The sequence below is a fragment of the Thamnophis sirtalis genome, unplaced genomic scaffold (assembly GCF_051295495.1).
Source record: "Thamnophis sirtalis isolate CommonGarterSnake01/CBP01778 unplaced genomic scaffold, rThaSir2_p1.2 scaffold_3, whole genome shotgun sequence".
In the NCBI taxonomy this organism is placed as follows: domain Eukaryota; kingdom Metazoa; phylum Chordata; class Lepidosauria; order Squamata; family Natricidae; genus Thamnophis; species Thamnophis sirtalis.
The window spans coordinates 78,259,044-78,271,493 of NW_028261383.1; the positions used below are offsets into that span (position 1 = coordinate 78,259,044).

At 38.9% G+C, this 12,450-nt stretch overlaps 1 protein-coding gene across 3 annotated transcripts in view; it reads right to left on the bottom strand.

Moving 5' to 3' along the window:
- BSN (bassoon presynaptic cytomatrix protein) overlaps nucleotides 1-12,450 on the bottom strand; it is a 205,435-nt gene that overhangs the window by 149,034 nt on the left and 43,951 nt on the right. The gene's annotated exons all lie outside the window — the stretch shown is intronic.

Below are 12,450 nucleotides of genomic sequence, written 5' to 3' on the forward strand. Positions count from 1 at the left end.
ATAATCACAATTATTTATAAACTGGTGGGTTTCTTTTCCCCGAGCAAGCACTTGTAGTCTTAAAAATCTGTATGATAATAAGATTTGCAAAATGGCAAAAGAATAACTGAGAATATTACAGTTAACAGAGATAGTTGGGAAAGTGGCAAAAGGTTCACATCGCCTCCATGTTTAAAACATAACAAGTCTAAACCCATCCTTACCCTCACATCCTTCTATTTTCTCTGATCTAATCCTGTTAGTTTCTCAGCCCATTCAGGCCTTCTTTCTATCACAACTGGAGTATGCTCACCATATAGTTAAGCTCCACTTCACTTTAAGAAGCTAAAGAGGGCACACAAAATGACTCAGTTACACATATAACAAATAGATCTATCTATACAATCATACTCAAACTGCATTCAAATGTTGCCTGCACTATTAAGAAATGTGCACATATCTAATCCATACAATGAAATTATGTCTGTTTGATACTTTGCAACCTTCAATAGGGCAAAATGGTGTGTCGTAGAACAATATGGTTTGAATCAATGTACCTCAAACCTAACTTACAGAATGCGCCCAAAATGTGAGATCCATGACTCCTGTGGGATTGAAATTTGGCATAGTTGTTGCCAGTTCAGAGCCACCGTACCTGAAGGTTTCATGGCACGAAGAGGGCATATCTTCACCCACTTTGATCCCTGTGCCCAAACAATTGATGACAAGGCTCAACAGGTGACCAGCCATTGGCTGCTTTTCAACCAAAGCTGAAATTCAAAATCTCTCAATAGGGTTGGCCCATGAAGGAAGAATGAGGGAATGATTCAAATACCCTGTGGCAAAGTAGAGCTGGTTGGGAGGTGCTGAGTGTGCCCTATTCCTCCTGGGAGGAAGGGGGCCCCTTGAGAACATGGTGGAATTGGAGAAGGGGAATTTCCTTCAGTGTTCATGGATTCCTTTGTTCACCCTCCACACAACAAAATGATCAGTTCTACAGATCAGCCAAGTGGGAGGAGGAGAAATTAGAGGAGGCGGCTTCAGTGGGGCTCCCTGCTTATATTATATGTGAAAAGGGAATGTATGAGGGAGAATGTGATCATCTAAGGCTGGTTAGGTGTCACTGGGACACACCAGAATGTCTTTGATACAGAGATACAGCTTTCCTTGTGGTCCGTTGCTCCCTTTGTTCCCCCTCACTTCAGCAATGTAGGGGGCAGTACCATAGGTCAGCCGAACAGGACAAGGAAGAAGCTTCACTGGGGCTCTCCTGGGGGTCATGAGGGAAGGAGAAATAGTGCAAGCCTATATTATATGGGGAAGAATAACCCAACATGTTGTCTAGTTATCTATAAGGCTGATCAGAATCCATAGAAGTGCTTGTGAGATCATAACTTTAAAACGCAATACAAGAAAGTGAAACACAGCCACCTCACCAGATTCTCCCACTACCCACTGTTTCCTTTTTTTTTAACAGTGATGATCCCATGGGAAAGAAGTTTTCTGGAGACTCCACAAACTCTTGCACTGTACCCCCTCCAGTTTTCTTCTCCCAGTTCTGATTTTCAAACATACTTTCCTGTTTGTTCTCTTGCTCTCTAGTGAGCCACAGTAGCACAGTGGTTAGAGTGCAGTACTGCAGGCTACTTCTGCTGACTGCCGGCTGCCTGCAATTTGGCAGTTGAAATCTCACCAGGCTCAAGGTTGACTCAGCTTTCCATCCTTCCAAGGTGGGTAAAAGGAGGACCCAAATTGTTAGGGGCAATATGCTGACTCTGTAAACCGCCTCGAGAGGGATGTAAAGTGGTATATAAGTCTAAGTGCTATTGCTATTGCTCCACTGGCATGGAGTATGCTACAGAACAAAGCTGTAGTTATGGCTGGCTCCTCATTTTTTTACGAGGTCTGCCTCTCAGAGACATGTGTGATTTTGAGTTGAAAGAGACGCTTTTGGATTCTGGACCTAATGAGCTAGTCTTAACAGCATCTACTTTATTGTATTGTATTTTAATGTTATGATCAGTAGACACAAGCATGGCTTTCTATTCTGCTTGGCTTTATATACAGCTAGAGAATCCATGACCTGTTAGATCATCCCCCCTCCCTATACTATAAGCTTCCATGATTTGTCCATGGTTGTTAAAGGAAACAGGTGCAAGAAGCATTTTATTAAAAGTCTTAACCAGCCTGTTGTAATGGAAGTCATTTAGCCTATTTCTTTGAATACAGAAATCTTTTATTTTTATTGTTTTTTTAAAAAATATTGGAAACTACAAAATCATATAAACAAAATGATTCAACAAGGAGGTCAGGATCTAATTCCATAGCTACCCATCAAGTTAAGATACTAGGTGACAGTGTTCAGGAAGATCACTGCCTGAGAATTACAGCCAGTCAGAAAAGGTTATGTTTGTTCTATGGTTTTAGTATGAGAGAAAATATTATTCCTATGAACAGTTAGACACCTGTGAGCTAATTTGTCTTCATTTGGTGAATAAATTGTTTCTTTTATCCTATTAGAATAATTACAATAAATCAGGAAATAGAAATAAGAACAAAAGGCAGAGCAGGCATGCTTATTATTTCTATCCTATCAAGACCACTTGATATAGGCAAAATCAAACTATCCCCTATGATTTACATTGTACAGTCACACATATGTGCATTGTAAGCACCTGCTATGCAGTTGGCATCCCCCAATATACAACAGTCTCTGAAACAGGATCTTATCTGCCAGAATTCCCATCTTACTGACCTAGCAGCTAGTAATGGTTTTAGCTAGCAAGAAAACTGCAAACACTCTTCTAAGGCAGCAGCAAGGAAGATGTTCCTGCTGAAAGGAGTGTCAAGCACTAGATAGCAATCCATCTGTGCAACCCACAATCTAGCTTTACCTGGTAAACATGCAGTTTGTCTGCATTACAAAAGACAGATGGAGGAGGGGAGATTGGTGCAGAAAATGGGGTGGGTAAAGAAGAAACACCCACATCCCACCTGCTCTTTCTTTCAGAACAGCTTCTTCACAAACAAGTTTCTTTCGCATCATTTTTTAAAAACAAGGAGGACACTGAAAATTATGTTGCCCTTAAAGTAAACCTTCATACTTCAGAGGAGTCCCATTTTTGCACTGGTATGTTCACATTTTGAGATTATGGTTTTTTTAATGGCCATTCCACTCCTATGAATGTTTGCTTGAAACAAAGGGCCATTGAAATCAGTAGGTTTGCTTCTAAAATAGGAAGATTGTTGGCAAAAGGAAGACATGTCTTCTTTTTTCTCCATAAGTTCTCCATTTGGCATTCACAGCCTTACAATCAAATAGTATCAGGCATTTCTAGTATCTCTTTTTAAAGCAGTTTTCCCCCCAGTGCAGTACTTTTCAATAAGTGCTAACTCAAGTTAACAAGCTCTGCTCTATAACCTTAATCAGTTGATTAGGACCTTCTCTCTGTTGCCTGAAACTGACCAGACCTTAATCAGATACATACTGAAGGCTTTTGCCTCCTACTTTAGCACATTCCTGTCACTGAAAAACAGACTTTCCGATGAGTTACAGCAACAGTATCAAATAACCTTATTGCAGAGTTCATGTAAAATTTAAACAAATTTTGAATTACAATCAAGGCAATTGATTTAAAGCAATTACAATTATTTTTGTACTATTTAACATGAAAAGGAGACTGCTCGATCAAAAAGACTGCTATTTTTACTCCATTGACAAAATACCATTCTTACTAACCTTTAGTTTTTTACATATAGATGAGTTCTTCACTGATATGGACTATTCTTTAAAGTAAAATTAGTCACAACATATTCCCAGTAATTTTGAAGATCTAGTTTCTTGCTGAAGCATGTTTATTCTCTAACAAATAGAATATGGAGGGAGCAGAGGTGGGTTCCTACCAGTTCGCACCAGTTCGGTAGAACCGGTTCGTCAAATCTACCGAACCAGTTAGAAGAGGTTCCACCAGAAAGCAGGCCACACCTACAGAAGAGGCTCCAAATTTTTTTGAAAAACACACACACACACACACACACACACACACACACACACACACACACACAAAGACAGACAGACAGACAGACAGACTCACACAGAGAGAGAAAGAGAAAGAAAAGAAGAAATAAATTAAAAAAGAAAAAAGAAAGAAAAAGTGAGAAAGAGATGAAAGAAAAAAAGGAAAAAGGGACAGAGAGACAAAAGGAGAGAGAGAGAGAGGGAGAGAGAGAGAGAGAGAAAACACATGGGCGGCAACCCACTCCCACCAGGTCACATGGCCAGCAACCCACTCCCACAAAGGAGGCCACACCTACAGAGTAGGTTCAAAAATTTTTTGAAACCCACCACTGGGAGGGAGGGAGGGAGGGAGGGAGGGAGGGAGAAGGAGACATCTATGTAGATAGTCCCTTTCCTTACAGAAACTGCTGCAAATTCAAGCCTTCCAATTAAGTTGCCATTTAGACCAACTCTTTGAGTTCATCAAGAAATAGTCCTGTGATTTGATGCCTCACACTTTTCCTGTTTAGCTGTCCCATTTTCATAGCTCTGAGGAAAGATTAAAAGGTCTGAGAATGTGCATTTGTTTATTGGTATTTCTCTCTCTGCAAGTAAGAAATGTGAAAATATTGTTCCACAGTTCAGTCTTTGAAATCAGCACAAAGGCATTTTAGCTACGTTTGCTTTGGAAACTTTTTTTTATTTTACTATCTTGACAAACAACACAATCACCTTGAAAGAATATAAGTCATCTTAGTCAAGACAACAGTGTTGAGGTGTTTTCAGTATTTTGGGAATGAGCCAAGGGATAGGCACCTGAATGAGCAACAGCCTTTGGGACTCTGAAAATCATTCTCTGTCGCAAAATTCAAATAACAACTTGGGAGAAAAGAGGTTGGCCTGAAGGCAACAAGAATCACTGGTGCTCAAAATTGTTTTCATTCATTGGTCCCCTAGGCCTGGAGCAAAACAAGCCTATAAAGACATTGGATTTTTGTACATGATGATAGGGGGGAGAACTTAGCTGAAGCATGTAGCAGTAAAGTAATGTCATTCACCATAAATGAAAAGAACAAACCCTGTAAAAATATTACATAGAATAATATAATTGACCGTGCTTCTATAAATCCTATTACTTGCATGCAATACAAAATTGGGACATCCTTTTATAATCAGTTTTGTTGTTTTGCTGTTTGTAAACATGCTTGCCCAAAAGTAATGCTGAAGATAGTTTGGAAACTCCTCATAAGAAACTATGTTACATCTAAGGATTTGAATATTCTGTCTACATCACTATTCTGTGTTAAACTGAGGTCCGAGCTGACCTCAATGTAATGAGAACTGTATACCTTGCTATTTATTTGTAAGGCCAGCTTTCTACACATGCTGTAAATACTTCCATTTTCTCTCAGGAAACTTTGACCTACTTTTAACTTGCACTACTATAATTCATAAATGATGCATTTGCACCTCTTGTCATTACAGCCTTTCTAGATAATGTAGGTGAAGACACTCTTCTAAGCTGCTAAGGCCAGATGCAATTTTCAACTCACAGGCATCCATGGATCGTACAAAAGGACAAGTGAGGATAATATAAATATAGCAGAATGGTGAAGAACATTGCAAAACAACGTCACCAAAATAAATGGGAAAATAGTGAAACTTAGTGAATTTCCCCCCATCAAGCTTCCATTTTGGATGAAGAGATTTAATTAAGAGCCAAGGTGGCGCAGTGGTTAAATGCAGCACTGCAGGCTACTGCTAGATCAGCAGGTCAGCGGTTCAAATCTCACCGGCTCAGGGTTGACTCAGCCTTCCATCCTTCCGAGGTGGGTAAAATGAGGACCCAGATTGTTGGGGGCAATATGCTGACTCTCTGTAAACCGCTTAGAGAGGCCTGAAAGGCCTATGAAGCGGTATATAAGTCTACTACTATTGCTATTGCTAATTGGGGGGAGGGATGCTTTCCCAAATGTGCACAAGACCTTTGATAAAATTATAAAGCAATATTTAAAAAGAGAGTATTCATCAGTGTAACATAAACCCCCAGCAAAACCTAAGAATGTGTTTCTCTATTCCCAAACAGCAGTCAGTGGTCAGAAATTATGGGAGCTACCATATAACGTTTGGAGAGCTACAAGCTTCCTGTATCTCACCTAGAACTTTTTAAACTTGTAAAATCTAAAAATCCTATCCATCTGACAAGTGCAAAGAATGAGCAGGTAGAGTGAGAGTTAGTTTTCCTCGCTACAGTAACATTTGCGTTCTCAGAGACCTATCCAAATTCACATCATTTATTAAAATGCTCTATATCAGGAGTGTCAAACTCACAGCTTGCGGGCCAGATATGTCATGTGCTGGCCACAACCATCCCTGTTTTAGCGAAGGGGAAAAAAGTTGCGATGTGTCACATGATGACAACTTGTCGTCGGGATTTTCACACCCCTGTTCTATATGGTTTTGCTGTTGGGTGGTTAGAGTTGAGTTTTGGTTAAAAGTTTTGGAGAACAGTTAAAAAAGTGTGTGTGTTTGGAAGAGTTAAACAATCAAACATTCTAAAAATCAGCAAAAAGTAACCAAAACCTGGCAATCATCTGGGTGTAGAACCATATTTTTAATTATTTCCAAAGTAGCTGGAGTATGGGAGCCATACAAATCTCTAGAATTAGGATAAAAAAGAAGTGCAAAAAAAGGCAAATAAACTCATTTATCTAGTAAATAAGTGTGTAAATAAATTTTAGCGACACTTAGCAAAATACATTTAGAAACTACTTATGTAATTTTATATTGCTTTTAAAAGGCAACATTTCTTATAAGTATTCTGGTAAAATTCCATTTCATAAAAAAGGGCATACAAAACAGGGAAGAGACTTCTCTGTAAAGGTAGCATTAAAATATATTTTTTCTTTGCCATTCTTAAACTAAACTAGATAAGGCCGCAGTGATCGTAAATCTGTTTAGATGTGACAGAATCATAAATGACGGAAACTGTACAAGTCCTCTTGGTATTATTTACATGCTCAGTTGGCAGCACTATAAAACTCCTAAGAACTGTGAAAATCTCTCCAGATAAACTGTAAAATTCCTTAAACCTGTTTGCTGCAGCATTACATTTCCCCGGCATGATAATGCAGAGAACAGGAAGGCAAGAAGGATTAATTAACCCTTAAAACCATTCCAAACCATTGTCTGAAAAATTGCTGAATCCAGCCCCGCCCCCCCTTCCACCAACTGATTGTAATTCTGAGCGTATCAATCTACCTTGGTAGTCAGTTCTCTTGATAACCTTATGGTTGACTATCATCATCATCATGAAGCAAAATGTTTAAGTAGTGTTAATACCAACAGCTAAATCCAAGTTAGTTTAAAAAGGAAATTATTCTGAGGAAAGCAGAATCACAAGCCATACATAGCATCACAGCTTTCCCTTCTGGGATATTAGTGTTATGCAAAAGAGAGCCATTTATTTATTTTTTTTATTTATTTTATTTATTTATAGGCCGCCCTTTTCCCTGAGGGGACTCAGGGCGGCTTACAATCAAAAAGGAAGGGGAGTGTAGGACAATACGAAAAAAGAAATGTGCACAAAGTAAATTAGACAATAAAACTCAACATTCACTCAGCATTCGGGAGGGGCGAAATAAGATTATCCCCAGGCCTGACGGGTTAGCCAGTTCTTGAGGGCTGTGCGGAAGGCCTGGACGGTGGTGAGGGTACGAATCTCCACGGGGAGATTGTTCCATAGTGTCGGAGCCGCAACAGAGAAGGCTCTCCTCCGAGTAGTCGCCAGTCGGCACTGACTGGCGGATGGAATACGGAGGAGGCCAACTCTATGCGATCTGATGGGACGCAGGGAGGTAATTGGCAGAAGGCGGTCTCTCAAATAGCCAGATCCACTACCATGGAGCGCTTTATAGGTGGTTAGTAGGACCTTGAAGTGCACCCGGAGACCAACAGGTAGCCAGTGCAGCTCACGGAGGATCGGTGTTATGTGGGCGAACCGTGGTGCGCCCACGATCACTCGCGCGGCCGCATTCTGGACTAGCTGTAGTCTTCGGATGCTCTTCAAGGGCAGCCCCATGTAGAGCACATTACAGTATTCCAGCCTAGAGATCACAAGGGCTCGAGTGACTGTTGTGAGGGCCTCCCGATTCAGGTAGGGCCGCAACTGGCGCACCAGGCGAACCTGGGCAAATGCCCCCCTGGTCACAGCTGAGAGATGGTGGTCAAAAGTTAGCTGTGAATCCAGGAGGACTCCCAAGTTGCGGGCCCTTTCCGAGGGGTTTAAATTTTGTCCCCCCAGCCTGAGTGATTTTGTCCCCCCAGCCATAAATAGAAAGCAAAAAAAAAAAAAAATCTAGTCATGAAGTAAGAAAAAGAGAGGAAATACGGCTACATCTAATTTATCTCAACACTGTTAACTATAACACTTCCTGTCTTCCTATCCTTGCAAACAATCCTTGCCTCTACCACATTCATTATACTACTCTTTGTTTCCAAATTTCTCTCTTTTTTTTTTAGGATCTTACAGCAACTCATGATCATGATATTCTTGCTTTTGCCTTCCTTCTCAGTCCATTCACTTTTCCTTGATATCTTTGGCTTGTAATTCAGTTCTCATTCATTTATTCAAGTCATATTTATTCAACATCCATGTCTTGGTCATATCTCTTCTGGTTTTACAACACAAACCATTCTCATTGCCTTTCATTTATTTTTATGTTTCTTCTAACATATTCAACTCTCTATTCCATGTAACAAATGAAGTAGAAGTATGTTCTTATTCATACCCATTTAACACCATTTAATTCTATTTTTCTTCTCTGTATACAATTACACAGCTCTTTCATACATTAATTTTCAGATACATGCTCACTGCTGCATTATACAATCAACCTAACATTTGCTGCAAATAATTCAGAATCTCAACCAAAGCGCTGTCTGTAAACAAACATCTAAATCTCCATCAGTACATCTCTACCTTCTTCATAGCATTTTTATGTTTTAATTCATAAATACATTAAACAACCCAGACGAGATTATACATTCTTGCCTTATTCACTATTCTGGGTTGAATCACTTGCTAAGCATTCCATTTATTCTCATTTGACTTCCAACATAAACCATTCTTATCATATTCAATAAGTAATTTGCAACTCTTTATTTGTGCAAAACATTCCATAATTCAAATTCAATTTCTGGAAATGAACAAATGGGCAATAAACTCTCTTTTCCACATTCATACACTTGTCAATGAAAAAAAAGGCCTATGGTCATCTGGCTGACTGAACAGCACTTCCCTAATTTTGTTCACTGCTATTTCTTTGTAACCCTTTGAAGAGAATTCTGCTGCCAAGCCATTCTTAGACACACTTAACATTCTAATCTCTTTCAAGTGTTTGCATTGATCCAGCTATCTTTGCGTCAGTATAATGGAACAACAGCAGCATTCTTCTAATTGTAAGACACAGATGAAGTCTTCATACACACATTAAACACAGCTACATCATAAGCAAACCACATTCATGCTTTAATGTTGTAACACTACTCCAGTTGCATTATCTGTCACTGCAGCCTAAGCATTTTCCAGTGCTTTCACAGAATTTATGACTTCCATTAATCCCCTCCCCCCCCTTGGACCTGAACTTATATAGCATCTGTTTCTATGTTCCTGAATATTTATATTTAAAGTCATGGCTTAAAGTTACACTGGTTATTATTCTCCATCAAACTGATATTTTATAGAATATTTCTGTAAAAATATTCTTTTTCTCCCACAATGAATAGAACCTGTTCCTTGTTTCCATTCATTCTCTACTAACCAAATATCTGCTTTAATACGTTTCTCCTATTCTGATTTTTTGCAGCAATCATTCCTTTGCATGCATTGTCTCATCCCAAGCATCTTTAACTTATCCTTTCATCAATCACTCTTTTTCATGCATCCATTATTGTAATTCCACAGGCTTCTATGACATTTGTAGGTTTATTCTTTCATCTCTCTTCAGTGGAATGTCCACATTTTTCTTTCCATTTATTCTGTTGTAAAATTAACCATCAATTATCAATTATTTTCTATACAAAGCTGATTCTTTCTCATTTTTGCTGTAATTCCTTTCACTTCTTTGCATGTTCCTTTTTCCAAGATGTTCCTTTGACACTATTAAAAATGGTCTGTTCAACATTCAGATTCCTTTATATGATTATTTCAGTCTTTCATTATGAAAAGATTGAGTGATGCTTAGATTTATACTTCTTCCTTTCCTATATGCATGTATTAACAAATATGGCTAAATTATGTATTTATGAAATGAACACATCTTTCTCTAAGCAGGTTCCAGTAAACAATCCCCATTCTAATTCATTCACAAATCTTCAAGTGGCCCAGTAAGTTTTCCCATATGTCCTGGTCTCATATCCACCAACCAGTTAATTAACAAAGCAGTATTTATCTTGCAAATCACATTCATTCAGAATTTGCACAACTGAGCTGAAACCATATCTCTGATTTTTTTTATTGTAACTATTAACTGAAGCATTTCACTAACTTAAAAGCATGAATTCTGAGATTTTTACAGGCTGAGCTGTGGTGGTGCAGTGGTTAGAATGCAGTACTGCAGCTACTTCTGCTGACTGCCAGCTACCTGCAATTTGGCAGTTTGAATCTCATCAGGCTCAAGGTTGACTCAGCCTTCCATCCTCCTGAGGCCGGTAAAATGAGGGCCCAGATTGTTGGAGGGCCGTAAAACACTGTGAAGTGGTATCTAAGTCTAAGTGCTATTGCTATTGACAAGAATCTAGAGCATAACATTATGTTAGTAATTTTATTAATATCACTTATTATTATGCAAGTTAGTTTCTATTATGCATTTTAGTATTTTCATTCTTAAATAAGTTTACATCTTCACTCAAGAAGATGAGAATACCTTCATTCATTTTTATTATGTCTTTTCTTTTTCATTTAGTTTCAGAAACACACATCAGATCTATCTTCTCTCTTCTCCTTCCCTCTTCACTGCTTTCCTTCCTTCATTCCTCCCTCCCTCCCTTCCTTCCTTCATCACAATTTTCCATATGCCCATCATGTTTCACTCATGCCCATCATTTATCCATACATTCAGGGTTTTTTTCTCCAGATATTTTTCAAAAATAGGCAGAAAGTTTAGAGTAGGTTACCGGCCTTAGTTATACCTGCGCCTTATGCACAATTCTAATAGTGTGGACTGGCCAGTTCTGACATTTTGGGTCCCTGAGTCTGGGATGAGGGATGGCATGTATTATTCCCAGCATAAGTTGGGAAGGGTGTGGAGGGGTGCGTAATAGATGCTGCAAGGCTTGGGGAAGGCATGCAGAGGACTGTGGGTTAGGGAGGGTCCATAGGGTTGGAGAAGAGTTTCTGTGAGTCAGGAAAGACATACCAGAGGCCGCACAGATTAGGAAAACAACGTGGTGGATTTGGAGGGAGTGCAAGGGGGTGTAGCATGGAGCGGGAAGGGTGCACAAGGTTCCTTCCTCCTTGTCTCCTCCCCCCTCCCTCCCTTCCTTTTCCAGCATGCAGGCAAGTAGCTGCTGCTGGGTAGGGGAGGGATTGCAAGACTGGCTGGGAAACGGAAAATGAAGATCAGGTGACCAAAGCAGTAGCCCAGCAGTGTAACAGCAGTAGTGAAGTAGCCACAAGTTCCCCAAATTTCATTTATTTTGGAGTCATGGGTCCTGGATTTTGGATGCATTCTGTAAATTAGTTCTTTTAAGGTACCTTATTTCAAAAATTATTGGTCTACTGTTTCATCACGTTAAATAATTTTAGTAGTATTTAGATTATGTGCAAACATCATGAAATATAAGGGGTCTTCTCCTTATTCATTCATTTAAAAATATTAACTAACTGGGTCATTCAGTGATGCTGACTGTGGAAAATAGCTAATGTAAGAAATATAAATGATTAAACTGTCCCACCTCTGACAATTCTGACAATATCCCTTAGTCACTTGGACTAAGTGATCATGTTACATTTGATTGCCACATATAATCACATTTCAGTCACAGCGGATATTGATTTTACATAATACGAGAACAATAGTGCCTCAGAAATAGAAAGGCCATCACTATATATTTCACCCATCTGTTCTACATCGGCATTTTAATAAACTGTTTCATTTTCCTTAGCAGTTGTTGCTTTTTTTACAAAGGGAATTTTTCACTAGTAGGGCTTTGTATTTATTTTATGTAACTATAGTTTTATAATATCTATTCAATTTCAATGTATTTTTAAATTGTATTTCTATTTATTTTTCTCAGGATATTTGGCCTAACCACTGAACTCAACAGATCTTAATATATAGCAGGCATATATAATATTATACTATACAGGGCCATCAACAGTTTATCAAGGCACTATTGAAGACTATTATTTCAGGCACTAATGGTTCATTTGTTTAGGCAATTATTAAAGAAACATTCATCTTAAACATATT